The following is a 22,582-nucleotide window of genomic DNA, read 5'->3' on the forward strand; positions in this document are numbered from 1 at the left end:
AAAAGTCTCTTGGAAAAATCGCTACGCATAGCGAAGGTGCGGCACATTGGGCCGCATTTCTCAGTGCAAAAATACACTGGCGCGGCGCATAGGGAAGGCGTGGCACATTGGGCTAAAAAGCCTAAAATTCATTGAAATATTTCTCCAAATTGAACATTCTTCATTCCAAAAGTAGGTAGAACCTCCAATTTTTTGTTTCATCCAAGTTTGTGCTAGGGTATGGTGGTTGATGGATGGTAATGGTTTTAACAAAAGCATCAAACCCTATCTTTTAAAATATCTCAAGGAAACTTGCTGCTAGGGTTTCAAATCACTGTTTTGTCACCAAGTTCACTCCCTCATCTCATTTGTCCCTTGTTTTCATTATTCCCTAAGTTCCACTACCCTTTAAATTCATTCATCCCCTATCCCAAGTTCCCTTTCCCAAATTTCCTAATGTCCTCAAACCCTAACCCTATGCAAAAATTCCCAACCCTATACATAAATTCCCAAACTCTCCCATATTTCCCTAACTGATTTTATCCCAACAGTCCCTAATCCCTCACTGTTCTCCCCTCCCTTTGCAGTCCCTTGTTTCACTGTTTTCCCCTTGGTGACGGAGGTCAAGCACATCACTAAAGAGTAGTCCAACACAGTTTCATACACCAACATCTATTTCTCTAAGGAAATTTGTATAGCAGCAGTTATGTCATCCGGTCATTCATCTGATTATGGAGTAGAGACCCAAATTGACTCACCCATGGAGGAACATGCACCCTGAACACCTCATAGAGGTGGCAAAACATCCGTAAAGACCAACAGGCTGCTCAAAGAAGCCTAAATGAGATGACACCCATTCAACAGGAGATAGAGGCTGATCGAGATATTTGGCTCGAGAGAGTCAAAATCCACTTAGAGGGACTACTGAACAAGGCTGACAGAGACAAGGGATTGCTGAGACACATGGTTTTCCACTACATGGCGTGGAATAAAGTTTGCAAGGCACGAATAAGGAATCTAAAGGCAAAATTAAAGAAGGCAATAAGGAAGCAAAAGAGGAAAAAGGAGCATGATCATCTTCGGATATTGGTTGAAGCCTCTTTAGCCTAGCATGACACTCGATGAAGAAGTTCCAACCCAAATTTCAAGAAATTTGGGGCATTTTTGGCATTTTGAAAAATTTTGGCACAAAAAACAGGGTTTTTCTCCCTATGCGCTGCACCACGTGGCGTGCGCTTTTGCTAGGGAGCTCCAAATCACAAAACGTTTACATTTCTAGATTTTTCATGAAAAATCATGGTTGCTGGTGGATGGCCAAGAAATTTGAGCAAGTTTTGAGTCCTCATGAGGTCAAAAACACTCAAAAAATGACCTCACTGCCCCTATTTTGACACATAGGAAGCAGTCTTGGGAGATTGAAGTTTGGGAGAGGAAGATGACAACCAAATTCAGAAATTCCACTTGGGTTGGAAAGTAGACAGGTATACCTTTCCAAAAAGCACACGTGGCCTCAATTTGGACTTCAGGAAGTTCCTCAAATTTGGCTCCAAAGTGGCACGATGCATAGAGAATCAGGCACGGCGCATAGAGGATTTTTGCCTATTTTTCACTGTTCAGCTCAGAAATTCGCCCCGTTTTGACTATTTTTACTTTTTGATGTAATTATTGATCTATCTTGATTTAACTTGATGACTATGATGTAATTTTGGCACATATTTACTTGTTCTAGAAGATTCATTCACCAAAAGGTGAAATGTGAGTGAATGAATCATTTTCCTAGCATATAGGGGCAAGTTGTTTGATTGCCTAGATTTCAGTTCCTAGTTTAGAATTAGTTGAAACAACTCCTAGAATGATGAGCTCAACCCCTAGAGGAAATGAAATAGGTTTGGCTTGTCTATATTATGTAATTTCTAAGTCATTTTCAGGGTTGGACACTTGGGATTGCTTGGAACTCTATTGTACATTTGATTTCTGCATTTTTGGCAAAGGAAAGACCAGGGTTTTGCAGCACTTGTTGGGATCCTTATGGCTCTGTGTTTTGATGGTGTTTTTCTTCATGCAAGTGTAATTTCACCGATGTTTTATGTATGCCATTTCCCTTCTCTTTGCTTCTGAAATTAAACAAAACGAGTGACAAAGGTAGAATTCATTTGGCTTGCTATGCTCTACCTTAAAATTTGTTTAGTTTTATATGCTTTCACATGTTTGGAGAGGATTCTTGCATCCTCTTGCCCTCTTCAGCTCCTCAACCGTCTTTTCCATCCATACATTTTATCTAAAGCATCAAAACCACTGCCTACCTTGCCCCAACCGGAACTCTGTAAAAATTTGGCCTCATCCCTGGACCCAAATTTGCCTTTCCCTTTTTTCCAACAAAAACCCCCAAAAATCAAATCAAATCCTTGCGCTTCATACCTAGCCTAAAATTAGTTTGTGTTTCAGTCATCTCAAGCCCCATTTGATTATCTTTTGCTGAAATTGACCCGGAGAGAGCCCTCTCCTGTTCTCATAGGGCTAGCTACGAGGCTAAGCGTGGTTTGATGTGGACATAGAATCTTACCTTTTCAGCCTAAGGTAAATCTAGGCTCTAACATAGTGGCAACTCCACTGGGGATAGAAAAATGGTTTGCTTGTTAGTGTTATTTCTTTTATAAGCTACAGACGGAGTCTAAAGTTATGCCAGGTAGCCTTCGAAACACTTTTGCTTTGCATTAGCGAAAGTAGATAAACATTGCTTCAGTCAATCTCCAGTCTAGCTTGTGAACGTGACACTTAACTTGTGAATTACCCCCCAGTACATCAGATCGTTCTAGGCTTTGGGTGATGAGTCTAGAATTCGATAGGCTGAAATCATTCACCTAGCAACTTCATTCACTGAAAAATCGAGAGATCAATGCTTCATGGTGATTCCACTGTAGGAAAATTAGTAGCTTTATGATTTTCAAGATGGAACGGGTTGCAAGAAGATACACATCATAAGAAGGATGTTGCTTTACATCTGGTTAGATTTCACATGCATATTCGCAAGTTGAAGGTTGATTTTCTTGAAGATTGCTTGATGAAAATATTCATGGCCACTCTCAAAGGTGAAGCTCGATCTTGGTATGAAATTTTGTCGCCTGCTTGTATTTACTGTTTGAAGGATTTTCATACCATGTTCTTTGAAAGGTATAAAGACTCTTATCCATCATTAAATTTAGTTCAGGACTGTTGCAAACATGCTTATAGTTTTATTGAAATCCTTGAGAAGTATTATGAAGATGATAATTTCATGGATGATGAGATCATGGAAGCCCTATATGAAAATCCATTTCAGCAGCATAAAGAGGATACTTATCAAGATGCGTAGGAAACTTTGCAGCCAGATCAAGATCTTAGCATAATGGGAACTGATGAAAGAGAGTGTTCTTTTTCAGATCTGTCCATCGAAGAAGACAGCATGCAGGGAAATCAAGTTTCAATTTCAGAATGTGATAAAGTCAAGTCAGCTATTTCAGATCTAGATTCAGATCGTGATGATGAAGACAACCTTGTTCTGAATCCCATGAAGGAAAGCTCTGTTGTTGAGATCATCTGGAATGAAGAAGTCAAAGTTATTGACCAAAGCCTTCATGAGGAGGTAATCCAACCATTTCATGAAAAACAAGATGGGATCTTTGTTCAAGTAAGTGAAAAATCATCTTTCGATAACTCAGTGGTAAATGATAATTTGATTGCCATGTCAGATGAAGATGATCAACCATGTTTCCAAATTTCAGAAGATCAAGACTGTCATTCAGGTTTTTCATGTTTCAAAATCTTATTTCAAGAAGACAATACTTGCTTGAGCAAAAGGAAATAGAAAGTCTTATCTCCTCTATCTGAAGATGAGATAGATCAACTCCTGAAAGGTCATGTTACAGCTCAAGTTAACACAGATATGCAGTGTTCACATGGTCAAAAAGGTGATGGTGGAACTTCTTCCTCTTTTGAAAATGGTGACAGTGTTGTAATTAGCTTTATAGATCAACAAACAGATAATATTTTCTGTCATGAAGATAATAAGGCTGTCATGTTTGATGATCTTGAAGATTGTTTTCTCTTCAAGAATGACCTTGACCATGAAATTGAGGAATATGAGCCTGAGCGAGACAATATGCCAGAATTTCTCATGGTCAAGGAATTTAGAACTAACACACAGATGGAAAAAAATTATACCTCTCTGTGCCTTCCTATCACTCAGCAACCAGTTGTTCTTTCAGATCAGAATGAAGGGAGTACTTGTATTTTTGCTGCTGGATCTCAAGACAAGCTAGTGCTTCAGAATTTTCAAGATCCTTTCGGCATTCTTTTGCAAGAACCTGAGAATATGAATGTTGGCTGGTTCATTATCATAAGCCTTGGTTTCAGTGGTTATTGTGAGTTGCCTACAGGTTCATCGTTCCGCCTGCTCAAGAAAAGTGAGAGCATAAATTTGGTATGTAGCCATCTACTGGATTGGTTACATTGGAAAGTTCATTACACATGATTATACATATTTCATTAGTATGCAGGTGGTTATCATCATCATTTGAAATCTTGATGGACTGCTGCCATTCAATAAGCTTTGTAAGTTTTTGTTTTAGTTAAGTCAGTCATGAGTCATTTGTGAGTCATTTTTTAGTCTTGTTGTTAAGTTAGTTTGTGTCAGTTTTCAGTCATGCATTTTAGCTTGAGTTTTGACTCCATTGCCCAATGGATGAAAGCATGGTCTGCTCTCCCAAAGATCTCCCGTTCTTGGCACCTTCAAGGAGCTACCATCCCCATTGGAGCCAATGTTAGTGTCAGCCTTTGTAGCCTTCCTCCAGTGATCAAACATGCTCTTACGAAGTGATTTTAAGGTGTTAAGGTCAAATTTTGTCATTTCAGTGAGTCTTCAAGTAAAATTTGGTCACTAGATATTAGGTCTAGGGTTTGCTTTTACTCCTTTCAAATTTGTCCAAATGACGGTCCATGTCACCATTCAGCTGAGTGTACCATCATTTAGAGCATTTTCATCATCATGTCAAGTTCCACTGGGTCATTTTACACCTTGTTCATGCTTCAGTTGCACCTAGGTAAAGTTCATTTCCCTCTCCTAGGGTTTTGAAGGTAATTTCTCTTGGATGGTAAAATCATCAGCAAAACTTGTATCCTAATATTCATACACCTTCCCCTATCCTTAATGTACCTTATTAAACACTTCCCATCACTGATATCCCCCATATTCCTCATTTTCTCACAAACCCTAGTTTCTTGCTACAATTTTTCACTTTCCTAGGTTGGGCCTGTGTTTAGCCCTTTTGGACCCCTTCCCCTCACTCAATTTCTAAGATTCCACTTTCCCCTACTTCATAACATCCCTCCCCACTTCCAAAAATTTTCTCAAGAATTTATAAGCCCCTTATCCCCTTCATTTCGATTCATTTCGATGAATCTCTTGTTCCACACATCGGGATAGGTTTCACTCAAATGATGTTTTTGAGCCAGAAATGATGAATTTTGGAAAACTGAGAACGGTTTTTGTCCAAACCAGGCCAAGGAAGAAATACCTCCTTCAATTTTTACACAGGTGTCATGGTTTTAGAGAAATGTCAAAAATACAGTTTCCTTGGGAGAATTGATGCACTTCTGAAGTGACCTTGCGAAAATCAATTTTTCTCCTTGCTTTATTGACCAAATGACTTTCTTGATGCATCAAATAATAACTAGACACAAATATATTTCCAATGAGCTATCATGAGCTCAATTTGGAGTTGAGGAAGGCATTTAAAAGTTTACTGCAACAACACTCTACCTTTAGGCAACCTCATTTGGCACATTTTGACCAGTCTTGCGAGATTTGATTTTTGACAGGGCAAATGAACTCCAAATTGAAAAATTCTAGTTGGGTTGGGAAGTAGACTCAAAGACCTTTCCAATGAGCTATCTTGTACCCAGACGAAGTCTGAATTTATGCCAGGTAGCCTTCGAAACGCTTTTTCTTTGCATTAGCGAAAGTAGATAAATGTTGCTTCAGTCAATCTCCGGTCTAGCTTGTGAATGTGACACTTGACTTGTGAATTACCCCCCAGTACATTAGATCATTCTAGACTTTGGGTGATGAGTTTAGAATTCGATTGGCTAAAATCATTCACCTGGCAACTTCATTCACTGAAAAATCCAGAGATCAATCCTTCATGGTGACTCCACTGCAGGAAAGTAGCTTTAAGATTTTCAAGATGGAACGGGTTGCAAGAAGATACACTCCCATGAGTCGAGATCACATTCCAGGTTTTCCAAATAAAATTCCAAAGGTAGATTGGTCAAGGAATTTGCCTATGTTTAAATATGATGATAGGAAGGAAGCTACTTTACATCTGGTTAGATTTCACATGCATATTCACAAGTTGAAGGTTGATTTTCCTGAAGATTTCTTGATGAAAATATTCATGGCCACTCTGGAAGGTGAAGCTCGATCTTGGTATGAAAGTTTGTCGCCTGCTTGTATTTACTGTTTGAAGGATTTTCATACCATGTTCTTTGAAAGGTATAAAGACTCTTATCCATCATTAAATTTAGTTCAGGACTGTTGCAAACATGCTTATAGTTTTATTGAAAGCCTTGAGAAATATTATGAAGATGATAATTTCATGGATGATGAGATCATGGAAGCCTCGTATGAAAATCCATTTCAGCAGCATAAAGAGGATACTTATCAAGATGTGCAAGAAACTTTGCAGCCGGATCAAGATCTTAGCATAATGGGAACTGATGAAAGAGAGTGTTCTTTTTCAGATCTGTCCATCGAAGAAGACAGCATGCAGGGAAATCAAGTTTCAATTTCAGAATGTGATAAAGTCAAGTCAACTATTTCAGATCTAGATTGAGATTGTGATGATGAAGACAACCTTGTTCTGAATCCCATGAAGGAAAGCTCTGCTATTGAGATCATCTGGAATGAAGAAGTCAAAGTTATTGACCAAAGCCTTCATGAGGAGGTAATCCAACCATTTCATGAAAAGCAAGATGGGATCTTTGTTCAAGTAAGTGAAAAATCCTCTTTCGATAACTCAGTGGTAAATGATAATTTGATTGCCATGTCATATGAAGATGATCAACAATGTTTCCAAATTTCAGAAGATCAAGACTGTCATTCAGGTTTTTCATGTTTCAAAATGTTATTTCAAGAAGACAATACTTGCTTGAGCAAAAGGAAACAGAAAGTCTTATCTCCTTTGTCTGAAGATGAGATAGATCAACTCCTAAAAGGTCATGTTACAACTCAAGTTAACACAGATATGCAATGTGCACATGGTCAAGAAGGTGATGGTGGAACTTCTTCCTCTTTTGAAAATGGTGACAGTCTTGTAATTAGCTTTATAGATCAACAAACAGATAATATTTTCTGTCATGAAGATAATAAGGCTATCATGTTTGATGATCTTGAAGACTTTTTTCTGTTCAAGAATGACCTTGACTATGAAATTGAGGAATATGAGCCTGAGTGAGACAATATGCCAGAATTTCTCATGGTCAAGGAATTTATAGCTAACACACAGATGGTAGAAAATTATACCTCTCTGTGCCTTCCTATCACTCAGCAACCAGTTGTTCTTTCAGATCAGAATGAAGGGAGTACTTGTATTTTTTCTGCTGGATCTCAAGACAAGCTAGTAATTCAGAATTTTCAAGATCCTTTCGGCATTCTTTTGCAAGCACCTGAGAATATGAATGTTGGCTGGTTTGTTATCATAACCCTTGGTTTTAGTGGTTATTGTGAGTTTGCTACAGGTTCATCGTTCCGCCTGCTCGAGAAAAGTGAGAGCAGAAATTTGGTATGTAGCCATCTATTGGATTGGTTACATTGGAAAGCTCATTAGACATGATTGTACATATTTCATTAGTATGCAGGTGGTTGTCGTCATGATTTGAAATATTGATGGACTGCTGCCATTCAATAAGCTTTGTAAGTTCTTGTTTTAGTTAAGTCAGCCATGAGTCATTTGTGAGTCAGTTTTCAGTGTTGTTATTAAGTTAGTTTGTGTCAGTTTTCAGTCATGCATTTTAGCTTGAGTTTTGACTCCATTGCCCAATGGATGAAAGCACGGTCTTCTCTCCCAAAGATCTGTCGTTCTTGGCACCTCCAAGGAGCTACCATCCCCATTGGAGCCAATGTTAGTGTCAGTATTTGCAGCCTTCCTCCAGCAATCAAACATGCTCTTACGAAGTGATTTTAAGGTGTCAAGGTCAAATTTTGTAATTTCAGTGAGTCTTCAAGTAAAATTTGGTCACTAGGTACTAGGTCTAGGGTTTGCTTTTACTCCTTTCAAAGTTGTCCAAATGATGGTCCATGTCACCATTCAGCTGAGTGTACCATCATTCAGAGGATTGCCATCATCATGTCAAGTTCCACTGGGTCATTTTACACCTTGTTCATGCTTCAGTTTCGCCTAGGTAAAGTTCATTTCCCTCTCCTAGGGTTTTGAAGGTAATTTCTCTTGGATGGTAAAATCATCAGCAACTTGTATCTTGATGTTAATACACCTTCCCATATCCTTAATGTACCTTATTAAACACTTCTCATCACTGAGATCCCCCAAATTCCTCATTTTCACACAAACCCTAGTTTCTTACTACAACTTGGCAATTTCCTAGGTTGGGCCTGTTTTTAGCCCTTTTGGACCCCTTCCCCTCACTCAATTTCTGAGATTCCACTTTCCCCTACTTCCTAACATCCCTCCCCACTTCCAAAAATTTTCTCAAGAATTTAGAAGCCCCTTATCCCCTTCATTTCGATTCATTTTGACAAATCTCTTGTTCCACACATCGGGATAGGTTTCACTAAAATGATGTTTCTGAGAAAGAAAAGATGAATTTGGGAACACTAAGAGAATTTTTTGTCCAAATCATGCCAAGGAAGAAAAACCTCTTTCATTTTTTACACAGGTGTCATGGTTTTAGAGAAATGTCAAAAATACAGTTGCCTCGGGAGAACTGATATACCTCTGAAGTGACCTTGGGAAAATCAATTTTTATCCTAGCCTTATTGGCCAAATGACTTTCTTGATGAGTCAAATGATAACTAGACATAAAGATATTTCCAACGAGCTAACATGAGCTCAATTTGGAGTTGAGGAAGGCATTCAAAAGTTGACTGCAACAACACTCTACCTTTAGGCAACCTCATTTGGCACATTTTGAACAGTCTTGGGAGATTTGATTTTTGATAGGGACAATGAACTCCAAATTGAAACATTATAATTGGGTTGGAAAGTAGACTCAAATACCTTTCCAACGCGCTATTCTGAGCCCAATTTTGACACCAGGAAGGCCTCCAAAAGTCTATTGGAAAAAGTGCTACGCATAGGGAAGGTGTGGCGCATTAGGATGCATTTCTCAGTGCAAAAATACAGTGGCGCGGTGCATAGGGAAGGCGCAGTGCATTGGGCTAAAAAGCCTAAAATTCATTGAAATATTCCTCCAAATTTCAAATTATTCATTCCACGAGTAGGTAGAGCCTCCATTTTTGTGTTTCATCCAAGTTTGTGCTAGGGTATGGTGGTTGATGGATGGTAATAGTTAAAACAAAAACATCAAACCCTATATTTTAAAATATCTCAAGGAAACTTGTTGCTAGGGTTTCAAATCACTGTTTTGTCACCAAGTTCACTCCCTCATCTCATTTTTCCCCTTTTTCATTATTCCCTAAGTTCCACTACCCTTTAAATTCATTCATCCCCTATCCCAATTTCCCTTTCCCAAATTTCCTAATGTCCTCAAACCCTATCCCTATGCAAAAATTCCCAACCCTATACATAAATTCCCAAACTCTCCTATATTTCCCTAACTAATTTTATCCCAACAGTCCCTTATCCATCATTTTTTTCCCCTCCCTTTGAATTCCCTTGTTTCACTGTTTTCCCCTTGGTGACGGAGGTCAAGCACATCATTAAAGAGTAGTCCAACACAGTTTCATACACCAGCATCTATTTCTCTAAGGAAATTTGTATAGCAACAGTTATGCCATCCGGTCATTCATCTGATTATGGAGTAGAGACCCAAAATGACTCACCCATGGAGGAACATGCACCCCGAAGGCCTCATAGAGGTGGCAAAACATCCGTGAAGACCAGCAAGCTGCCCAAAGAAGCCTAAATGAGATGACACCCATTTAGCAGGAGATAGAGGTTGATCGAGAGATTTCGATCAAGAGAGTCAACATCCACTTAGAGGGACTACTGGACAAGGCTAACAGAGACAAGGCATTGCTAAGACACATGGCTTTCCACTACATGGCGCGGAATAATGTTTGCAAGGCACGAATAAGGAATCTAAAGGCAAATTAAAGAAGGCAATAAGGAAGCAAAAGAGGAAAAAGGAGCATGATCATCTTCGAATATTGGCCAAAGCCTCTTCAGCCCAGCATGACACTTGATGGAGAAGCTCCAGCCCAAATTTCAAGAAATTTGGGGCATTTTTGGCATTTTGACAAATTTTGGCACAAAAAATAGGGGTTTTCTCCCTATGCGCCGCATCACGTGGCGTGCTCTTTTGCTAGGGAGCTCCAAATCACAAAAATTTTAAATTTCTAGATTTTTCATGAAAAAAAATCATGGTTTTTTATGCATGGCCAAGAAATTTGGGCAAGTTTTGAGTCCTCAGGAGGTCAAAAACACTCAAAAAATGACCTCACTGCCCCTATTTTGACACACAAGAAGCAGTCTTGGGAGATTGAAATTTTGGAGGGGAAAATGACATCCAAATTCAAAAATTCCACTTGGGTTGGAAATTAGACAGGAAAAACTTTCCAACAAGCACACTTGGGCACAATTTGGACTTCAGGAAGTGCCTCAAATTTTGCTCCAAAGTGGTGCGACACATAGAGAATCAGGCACGGCGCATAGAGGATTTTTGCCTATTTTTCACTATTCAGCTCAGAAATTCGTCCCGTTTTGACTAGTTTTACTTTTTGATGTAATTATTGATCTATCTTGATGTAATTGGATGACTATGATGTAATTTTGGCACATATTTACTTGTTCTAAAAGATTCATTCACCAAAAGGTGAAATGTGAGTGAATGAATCAGTTTCCTAGCATATAGGGGCAAGTTGTTTGATTTCCTAGATTTCAGTTCCTTGTTTAGAATTGGTTGAAATAGCTCCTAGAATGATGAGCTCGACCCCTAGAGGCAAGGGAATAGGTTTGGCTTGTCTATATTATGTAATTTCTAAGTCATTTTCAGGGTTGGACACTTGGGATTGCTTGGCACTCTATTGTACATTTGATTTCTGCATTTTTGGCAAAGGAAAGACCAGGGTTTTGCAGCACTTGTTGGGATCCTTGTGGCTCTGTGTTTTGATGGTGTTTTTATTCATGCAAGTGTAAGTTCATTGATGTTTTATCTATGCCATTTCCCTTCTCTTTTCTTCTGAAATTAAACAAAACGAGTGACAAAGGTAGAATTCATTTGGCTTGTTGTTCTTTGCCTTAAAATTTGTTTAGGTTTATATGTTTTCATCTGTTTGGAGAGGATTCTTGTAGCCTCTTTCCCTCTTCAGCTCCTCAACGGTCTTTTCCATCCATACATTTTATCTAAAGCATCAAAACTACTGCCTACCTTGCCCCAACCGGAACTCTGCAAAAATTTGGCCTCATTCCCGGACCCAAATTTGCCTTTCCATTCCAACAAAAACCCCCAAAAATCAAATCAAATCCTTGCACTTCATACCTAGCCTAAAATTAGTTTGTATTTCAGTCATCTCAAGCCCCATTTGATTATCTTTTGCTGAGATTGATTCGAAGAGATCCCTCTCCTGTCCTCGTAGGGCTAGCTACGAGGCTGAGCGTGGTTTGATGTGGACCTAGAATATTACCTTTTCAACCTGAGGTAAATCTAGGCTCTAACAGTTCCTATACCAGCTCTGCTGCACCAACATGCCTCCACCAACATGCCCGCACTAATTTGGGGCTTCCATACGTTGACACATCTCTAGGGAAATATGAAAGAGGTTTTTGTTCAAAATGGTGTTTGAACACTTCCACATAAGCTAAGATACACCCAGGTCATACAAATTTATGTTTAGGCAATAATTAATGCCTCAGCCCCAAGTTCACAGCAGTTTCCAAACTGCCAACTTCTACGTCTTTTTTCGTGCAGGTGAAGGCGAATGAAGAAATTCTAGAACATGGGTTTTGGTCCCAGAATAGAAAATGGACAAAGCCTGAAACTGATTTCTAAAATTTGTAATGGTATAAAAGTAACATAACGGTCTTGGAGGTAGTTTTCTAAAAATAGGTTGTTTTTCCATAATTTTAGCATCTTAGATTTCAAACGGTCATTTTTGGGCATGATTTTGGAGGCAATGGATATGAACTAGAAAATTCTGAGAGAGGTTATTGTTGAAAATATAACAAGCTAGATTTCCTCCAAATATTTTTCTGAAATTCATAATGGTTAAGGAGATACACATAGTTCTTTGGAGGCATTTTGTTAAAAAAAAAAACCAATTTTTCTAGAATTGTAGAAAACAGCCAGATTTGGGAAATTCGTGTCATATCTTCATTCCTTTATTTGGTAAATGGTTGTAATGATATTCTATTGATGAATATTAGTTGGGATTCAATCCCCATGTTATTTTCTAAAGAAACTATCATGTAAAAACCAATATAAAAGAGAGGAGCTATGTAGGTGGGAGGGGGATGGCAGTTTGTATTTTGTAAATTGTATTTCAATTGCAGAACAGGGAATTAGATCTTGTTGTGTAGGGAAGGAGGAGCTGCGCACCAGTGGGATGATCCCTAGAGGGGACCATTGGAGCCAGCGCTGCATTATTTAATGAATCTGTAACAAGACTTCTGAAATGAATTTCCTTGGCATTAAATTCTGAATTCTGGTTTCTACTCTGAAATGAGTTTATTTGGCAATCACTTCTAAGTAATTTTGTTTCTCCATATTGTTCTGAATATTGTGACTTAATCATTGAAAGGACAATGAGTTAGATGGTTGGGCCGACCAGCCAGTTCGTTGCCCCAAACCTCTTAACTTTCTTTTGCTACATTTTAGTTTGCTTGGTGTGAGTGTGATCTTAGATAATTTCGCAATTTCATTTCATAGCTCTTCTTTCAGTCATTTCATTTTCAATTTCATTCCAAAAGCTTTATTTTACTGCTTTGGTTATTCAAGTTTAATATCAATGCTTTTGGATGTATTTTGATAAAGGTTGAACTAAAGTAAACAGTGAATGTTTTAACTGCATCTCTTATTTATTCTTACAAAGATTTACCCTGATCTCATTGCTGCATAACAAAGTTTATTTCCATAATGTAATGGTGAAATAATTGTTGATCAAGAATTCTGGTTAACTTAACTTAACATGTATTCATGATTGCCTTTGAATATTATATGAGACAGATTCCTGTACTTTTGCAGAAAAACATTTATTCCTGCACTTTTGCAGAAAAACATTTATTCTTGCACTTTTGCAAGCAGATGTCAGGATCAGCATAAGGAAAGATTGTGAATCTTGTTGACAAAACACTCACAGAATTCTTCATTATAATTAAATGTTGCATATATTATAAGGAAGTATTTAATAAGATCAGGCCAAACAACACGAATTATATATTGGTTCTTATTGCATATTTCTCTAACAGTTAAAGTATTGAATTGTCTTTAAGAGAAGCAGTGCATTATTATCTTGATTCTTCTTAAAGCATTCAATTATTTCCTTAGATTAGTTGGAATGAAGTTGTTGTGTGATTTCTAGTTTAATTTCATGTTTGCAACATAGAAATAATGTTTTAAGAGGTTTCACATTCTTTATTTCTTGAATCACATTCTTTTGAACAGGGCCTATGTTCCCTTGTCCCCTGGACAACTGAGGAAGACTTACTGCAGGAGTTAACTCAACCCAGAAGAGGAGCCAGAAGTAGATTCCCGGAGTGTGTTTACTTTGCTTTGAAGAGTCTTGTTTATTTTTCTTGAATGATTCTCCTTTTGAATTTCTTGCAAGAGCTTGGTTTTTATTTAACAGATCCCTGAGGTTGTATTCTAGCATATATTTTGCTACGCCTCTAAGTTTACTTACCCGGATTGAAAAATTAAATGTTGGTGTAAATCTTGCATTTATACTGCCCGAAAAAAAAAAAATTATAATTAATGTTGTTGCTAAATATATTTCCTATTTACTCAAAAACTATATAATCATCATATAAATAAAAAGCTAGGACATTGATATAGATTCATGCACCTACCTTTGGATGTTCCTTGGACCAAAAATATATGCATGGATGAATGGTTGGGATGAAGTTGCAAATGCAATGAGTACAATTTTGCAGTCAAAGGATGATTTGTATAGACAGTGATGTCATGACGACCAGTTTCTTCCTCCAATTTTTTGGTTCGCTCTTGTAATTTATTTCACTTAAACAAGAATGAAGGACATTCATAACCATCCTTAACATCACCATTATCATCATTGATTGCATAGTAGATAATTCCACCATCAAGCTTGGGCGGTGATTCTAGCAAAGGTGGAGAAGACTCCAACCACGAAAACCCTGAAGAAACTTCAGACTGTAGCTTTGAAAGCATGATAAAGTTGTAATATATTTCTTTATCCACACTATTAAAATGAAGAGAAAATGATATGCCTTCATGAAAGTAGTAACTATAAGTGAAATTCAACTTAGAAATTACCTTCAAGTCAAAAGGAGTAGGTCGAGTAGGAGAAGGTGGAACAAATATTTCCATCACATCAACTTCTCAAAGTACCTAATCTTGAGTAGTTTTTATGTGTGGGATGTCATGGGTTACTATGTTCCTCCATGGGGTAGGGCCACCATTTGCACCCAAAAAATTCCAATATTAGGTTCTAAGTTTAACATGAAAGTTATCCCTGATGGGTTCTATTGTAGCGGCTACAACCACCCTCCAAAATTTTGGCCTGCACCAATTTCGGAGCCTCCCTTGAATAGTCCCACTAGATGACTCCACACACTCGGGTTCACTCTGTGAGCTCATGTGAGTCTTTACATCTACCTTGCTTGTTCATTGCATTCAAATCTCTGCATTCTGATGTCTAAGTCATGCTTGCAACCATGTTTTGGTTATGCTCAAAGTGTTCGCTTCGTATGTACTTATTGTGTAAGATATGAAAGCATCTTCTGCACTCACACACAAAATCACATTCACTATTGCACAAGCATCATCTCAATCAATGAACAATCAATCATGAGTGTCATGCTTGTCACTTACACCGTTGGTCAGTCATGTTGAACATGTGTGTCTGGATGGTTTGGTCGTTTCATCATCAAGTCATGCGAGTGTGTGTTCATATAATCACATATGCATATTTTGATTATTCACACACTTAGACATTTTTGTTGAAGTTCTGACAACTAGACTCCCCTCTGACAGCTAGACCATCACCCTGCTATTGACTCAATCGACTATCAACCAGAAAAGTGCAGAAGCACCGAGCTATTCTTTTCAAGCTACTTTGCCAGCAAGCAATTCAATCAACTCTCACGCTGGCCACCGAGACAGTTAGACCTGGAAGTCACCCTAGGACTGACTCCCCTCAAAAATTGTGCAGATCCCACTGGCCTCACCCGCTTAACTGACTAAGGAAATTGCGCAGACAGGCTGGATAGACACCAAGTGCTCATCCCTATCTCCCTCAGAAAATTGCGAAATTTTCCCAGTCATTCATCCCGACAGTCGACCAACCATTCATCTCAGAAATTGTGCAATGTTCAAGAGCAAGCCTTCCACTACCCATTAGTCAGCTCAGCTCAAAAATTGCACAAAGATGATTAGCAGACTGGCCTCCTAGCCTTAGTCCAGTTTTCCTTACCAACAGCCCCTGGCAGCACACTAGCAATTCCTCCTAGCATTGTGCAGTTTCTGCTGCCAGTGACTCCAACAGCTAACTAGCAGTTCCCTATGGGAATTGCACAGTTTTGGATGCCAGTGACCCAGTAGCCAACTAGTAGTTCCCTCTCAGAATTGTGCATTTTTGGATGCCAGTCTCCTAAGAAGTTCCCCCAAAAAACTTCACAATCCTTGTCTGTTGACCCTTCATGCAGCTCGACCCATTCCTCTAGAAAATTGCACAAATCTGGCTGTCCATCCTCGCTACCCGTTCATTCTGAAAAATATGCAGAGAATGCCCGCCTTGCCTTCCAGCAGCCTGGACTGTCCCTCCCAAAATTTTCACAATTTTTCCTCCCAGCCGAGCCAGACCTCGCAGATAGTCATTGTCGTATCAGATTGCCCGTTTCAATCACTCAGTGACTCTTGCGCAGTTTTCATTAGCAATGCCTAGAGCCATCATCCTGCTTCGCAACCTTGCTACCTCTCTCGATCACCTGCATTCGAAATGATCATGTGTCCTTGTAGACAAGGAGGTTTTGGATTTGATATCATCTCGTCATGAGTGACTGCAGGTACAGCTACACCAACAAACATGGCAAGATGATGAATGGGATGAACGAAGGAAACACATGCAGAATGAAAGGTTCACCAACAGAAAAAAGAATGAAGCATGTGAAGTAGATGAACACGACGAACATGCACCTTCGCAAACAAATGAGCCTGTCAAGCCTTCAAACATGCAAGCAAGGAACAACATGCTAAAGCTTCATCAAGCGAACCAAGGACCATTGGAGACTTCGTGCACTTCACCATGTGGAGGTGAAGCTATGATACACCATGAAGATATCCATCACCTAGCAACACTATAGTTCGACATGCACTCCAACAACAGCACAAATGTACTAGCATTTTCATGTCAAGTCATGTCGAGTCACGTCATGAGTCATGTCGACCACAGCTCCACTATGGGCTTGTTGTCAATCAATGTGATGTAATGTGGAAGTCCAAGAAACCCACTTGTTGAACAAAGAGTCATGTAAGTCGAAAAGTCATGGAAGTCAAATGGTCATGAGGGTAGTTTAACAACCACAAGGGTCGATTTCACCCTTGGCTATAAATACCCCCTCGTTTGTACATGTAAAAGACTTTTCACCTCAGCTCCTCCCACATAGCCAAGAGATTCTGTAATATTTTCTTTGAGGAGTAAGTAGTGGCTCCAAAGCCCCACACTCGTGGTTAGTTATGTATGCTGTAATGATGTGTCTTGGAAATTTTTCTTAATTCAGAAGCCTGCTAACAAGCCATCACGTTTTCGCACATGTATTGTATTTGTTGTAAGACTGATCTTGAACACTTGTAATGCATGTTTCTTTAACTTGTTTTCTACATCTGAATTGTTTCATTTGTTTTAATGCATAATCTATTAATGGAAATGTGTTGTATATGTTGTTAACGTTGTCTCACCCATGTAGATTGCTCTCCCGGACATCAGACAGAACTTTTACATGAAGCTTATTGTAACAACCATTGCACTTGTTCAGACTGATCTGTGAGTGTTGTACGTGTTATCTTACCTTGTATTTTGTGACTTCCACATCCATGTGGATTGCTCCGCTAGAAGTTGTGCATGTCCTGTTGTGTTGTGTGTTCCTAACAGTGTTGGGACTGCTTCCAATTGACCTGGAACTCACTCTCACTCTCTCCCTTGATAGTGAAAGAACCATTGACACAAGTGATAGTTACACTCACCAAGCATGTGAACCTCACTTCTCAAAGACAAAGCAAACCACTTTCCTGTGTTGACAAGCAAGATTTGAGGCAAATCCTTAAGACAATGGCACCCGGGCCATCATAATGGATGGGACTCCCACACCAAACAGTGTGAGGCCTAGTTGGGACTTCATACCGTGGTGATCCCCTGAATGTTGGTGGGTCCAACACCCTCAACATTTCTGGCACTATAAGGATGGAAGCTAGTTGTACATGGCTGAAATTCCCCTCACACTCACTCATCAATCATCTATTCAAGGCAGTAACTCGCACTCCCTCTCCCGCAACTCTGCAGTTGGTTGCTCCTCACCTCCCATAATTTAACAAGAGATTTCATATCAACACCTTCGCTCCACCCGTCCATCACTTGCTAGTTTGTGAAAGTAGACAGACTAATCCCAGTCATACAACATCTTCCAAACACATCTAAGAAGCCAAAATCCACTCCCATAGGAGTTTTCGTATCATCGATGGAAGAAGCAGTCCTTGCCACACTTGAAGGTCTAGAGGAAGCTATTGAAGACGAATAAGAACCTCCAATATTCCTTGAAGATGAACGAGGCACTCTTGTGATATTAGGATCGAACTCCGGTATAGGAGGCGGAGGGGAAGGTAGCGGAATAGGTGGAGGTAGAGACAAACCGACAGACTCAGATCTAGAACCATCAGACTCTAAAGGAGAGGAAGAAGATAAAGAAGATGAAGAGATGGCTGACCCAAATATTGAATGGATGACTCAGGGACCATTGGCTCTCTCAGCTGTTCTGCACAAGATGTCGAAGCGAGTGGAGAGAATGAACATCAAGTTCAACCCTGGCAATGCAGTGAAGGCAGAAGACCACTTGGAAAATGTCTACCTACAACTACAGACCCTTAAGGTACATTATGATGATGTAGCATGTATATTGTTCCCATGGACCTTGGAAAACCATGCAGCTACTTGGTATCACAACCTTCCACCCAACTTCATATAGAACTGGGGTTCTTTCAAACGTATGTTCCTTGAAAAGTTTACTGATGACAAGACCCCAGCCATGCTGCTCAAGGAATTGGGAAGCCTCAAGATGGAGGGAAAAGAGAAAGTAAAAGACTTCAATCAGAGGTTTATGCGTATTTTGAAAAAATTTGCAGCAGACACTAAACCTCATGATTCCATCATTATTAACTATTACATGTCTGCACTTCCAACCACCATTGTGTAGTTCGTCAAGTGAGCTATGAAGCCAACACTTTTAGAAAGATGCAAAAAGGCTATTGTTGTTGAAAAGGACTTGCACACAATTGGAGTCATCAAGGATGACGAATCAACGAAAGACTACAAGGATGCAAGCAGAAAGACCAAAGAAATGGCGAGCAAGGGTAGAGACAAGGAATCAACTGATATTGAGACCCTCACTTGCCTTGTCAAGAACTCAACCACCAAAATGTCTGAACTCAAGCAATGAAAAACGGACACATTTGCAAGAACCCATCCGCCCAGACTGTTATAGACATTTTTGGGCACTGCAACCCCAATCATATATGTCCATAAAACAAGGGCTCCTAAGTCCCTAAAAATGTTGTTTCTTACCCTAAAGGAACAAGGTTAGCTGATTACATCATCTCCAAGAAGTTCTCCACAGAAAACTGCTCAGAATTGGTCAAATCTGGACCATACAAACTGCCCAGTGCAGAAGGTGTGATGCATACTGGATAGCTCTTCTGCAGGGTGCGATGAGCAAGAGTGGACAAATGGTAGAGACATTTTGCAAGGTGGTTCGACATGGAATCTTCTAGAAACTTCTTCTATGACACTTGCCTCTCTGAATTCGCCCAGAGATGAGTAAGAGATCATCAATCTCCAAGTGGAATCAAGAAATACCATAGAGAGGACACTAATCAAATCTCAGAAGCTGACTCACCTCCCTGCAATCATCTATATATGGATCCCTCATCCCAGAGATCCAAAGGTTGGAATTTTGTATCTTGTAAGGAAGTGTTGTTGGTTTCTTGGTGTAACATCATAGTGTTGGGTGATCTAAGCTTTTCATGAGGTGAAGAAGGGATTTCTTGCTGAGAGGATGATGCTGGGCCAGAACAATTGGTTGTAATCCTCTTTTCTATTCTTGATATTAATAAAGCTATTCAAGTTTTCCTCCACATTCTTGTATGATTGATGATATATGCATTTGTGTGGTCAATATATATCTGGTCCTATATTGTTTATGATAGTAGATCTCTATTCTTGGATAGTGTTATGCTGCTTTGATTCCACAGGCGCTCTTTGAAGCTGGGTAGATGAGGAAGTGAGTGGCAAAGATCTATCAGAAGGGAAAGGAATCAAGCAAGGAACCAAGCGCAAGATAGAGGTTGGTCTCCTTTGTTCCCCTCTTATCTACTTCTCATAAAGGAAAATGAAAGTAGTTTTAGTTTGTTTGTTTCTAAGATAGCTACCAGTGTTAGTGGGACTAGAAGCTCTGCATAGACACTAGATTTCTAGATAACAAAATGGCGACTCCGCTGGGGAGCGAATAGATTGTTTGTTTGTCTATATTTTTTTGCTTTATAAACTTACAGACGGAGCCTGAAGTCAAGCCAGCTAGCCTTCGAACTACATTTGCTATGCAAGTGCAAAGTAGATCAATGCTGCTTCAGTCTATCTCTGGGTTTTTTTTATGAACTAAACAATCGATTTACAAACTCTCTAATTTTCCTTGTGGTGGCTCTAGTAACCTCCTTAGATCTACCCCTATGATTTATTTACTAATTATCAATTGCTCGGCCTAAATCCCTGAACTGTGCTGCAAACTATGATCAAGAACTGGATCAAAAGTCTCGCATTGTACCATCGCACCCTCTCTTCAAGGATTTCAACATGCATCGCACTTCCCATGTGTTGTAGGTGGGATGTATACTGGAATCCCTGTGTAACAGGTGTGTTGGTCAAAGAAGGCTAATTTTGCCTCCAGCCTTTGGTTTTTCTTCATTCTTTTCAACTCTATTCAGGAGTTTTGTTGACTGTAGTTAGTATACCTCTGTGGAAACCCCCTTCCTTTCCATTATTCCGCCTCCATTGTGCAAAGAACTATAATTTTTTTATGTATTGTGAGCCATTTTTAGTTCTCTTTTACAAAGAAGTAGCGTAATTGAACTGTCGTTTCTTGATTTGGAAGTGTCGCAAGTGTCGTTTTTAGTCATAGAATAGAATCCGATTGTTCTTGATAGTCGATTACACTATTACTCTTGTATTTGATTTGAATTAGTAGTTTTTCAAGTGTCGAAAGCAAGTTTTCAATTCCAAATCGCAAAGTGTCGCCATTGTCTTCATTTTGTCTTGAAAAGAAGCTTGTTAGTAATGTCGCTTTGAAAAATAATTCAGATTTGCGCTTAGCTTTCTTTTTATCATTCACACATTAAGAAGACTGAAAACAAATACATGCATGTGCATTTGCATTTAGACTGTTTGTTGGTTTGATTTAGGACAGTGCATATAGTGTGTGCTCTCTGCTCTATGTTGAAAGAATATCATCTCTCTTTCTTTAGTAGCTAGGATTTTCATTGCAAAAAGAAGATTAAATGATTGTTATCATCTTAGATTGCATTTTAGGAATTGTATATCTACATCACGCGGTGAACCTGAAAGGAAAATTTCTTAAGCAAGATCAAATATAAAATAAATTTAATGAATCTAAAAACTCTTTGGAACCTAACGCACAACATCTAGAAGTCTAGGCTAGAGACATATTCCGGCATCGTAAAGCCTGGTAACTATTGTTTTCATTGTTGGTTGGGTGATTCCTCCACTTTGAGACGGCAAGTGCCAGTACGGACTTGTGCTCCCATGTACCATCAAGTATATATTGAGAGACCACAATAGGCTATATCCTTTATCCATAGGAAGCTGTGTCTGCCGCCCTATCGATCGTAATGCACTAAACACAGCATTTGGAAAGATTGACTGCCGTACCGTAAAAAGTATTTTGCAGTTTTGTGATTGGTTTGGTAATCCCTCTGTCTAGATTTCCATAGTAGTCTCTTTTGTTCCTTTTCAGACTCCTTAAAGGAAAGGTCCATCTGAGCACTTGTCACTTCAAGCTCATTAAAAATCGAAGGCGGCTAGAGTCATATTTTGTTTTTTCTCGACTCTTAAAAATTGAAAAAACAAGTTGTGTCAAAGCATCTAAAATTCATTTAATTCGGAAACATATTTCCCCTTTATTTTTAGTTGATCGAGTAATCCGCAATCGTGGAAGAAAGTCAATTGAAACCCCGTCGTTCGCGGAGGCTTACGAGTCAACCATCTTTGTCTCCAAAATCAAAACTGTTACGGACGAATCGAACTCGTTTAACTGGTTCAAAATCCCCTGGTAAAGTTGGAACTAGTGTTCCGACACCATCGGAGACTCCAGTTACTCCAAACATTTCTGGTATCCCTGCCTTTATAGAAGAAGTTTCGCAGCCACCAAAGGATAGTAGAGTTGATCCTAGTGTGAAGGTAAACACTTGTATCTACAACTGATTTGGAAGGTGTTATTCCCCAAACATCTGGCGCTGCAGAATCTATGCCTTCTTTGACACCAGAAATATTTTACGGACCTATCGGTCTACCTCTTCCACCCAATCTGATTGCTATAGAAGAGATTGTGGAGGATCCTCCATCTAGTACTCCATCGCAATTTGGTGTCAGGATCACCCTATATCCTTCTTCATCAGAAATTAGTCTACCGTTATCAGAAGCTCCTGTAGAATCGCTAGGAAATATTTTGGATAGACTAGATATGTCTGAATAACCGTCAACATCTAGGACTGTGTCATCTGACACAGCGACGACAAAACTTCCTGTTGTCACTCCAACAATGTTCGTGGCATACCATCTACCCCAACTAGCTCTCAATCGCTAGATGGGGCCCACTTAGGGGCTATTTCAACAATCTGGTCCATTCCCATTTGTTCATCCGGAATAATATCTGGGAGCTCTTATGTTGAGTCTCAG

At 39.3% G+C, this 22,582-nt stretch overlaps 1 pseudogene; it reads right to left on the minus strand.

Moving 5' to 3' along the window:
* Nucleotides 1–22,582, minus strand: part of LOC149180467 (uncharacterized) — a 55,440-nt pseudogene that overhangs the window by 17,533 nt on the left and 15,325 nt on the right.

The sequence above is a fragment of the Pinus tabuliformis genome, chromosome 3_2 (assembly GCF_031772625.1).
Source record: "Pinus tabuliformis cultivar Carrire ecotype Pingquan chromosome 3_2, CPIR1, whole genome shotgun sequence".
Classification (NCBI taxonomy): Eukaryota; Viridiplantae; Streptophyta; class Pinopsida; order Pinales; family Pinaceae; genus Pinus; species Pinus tabuliformis.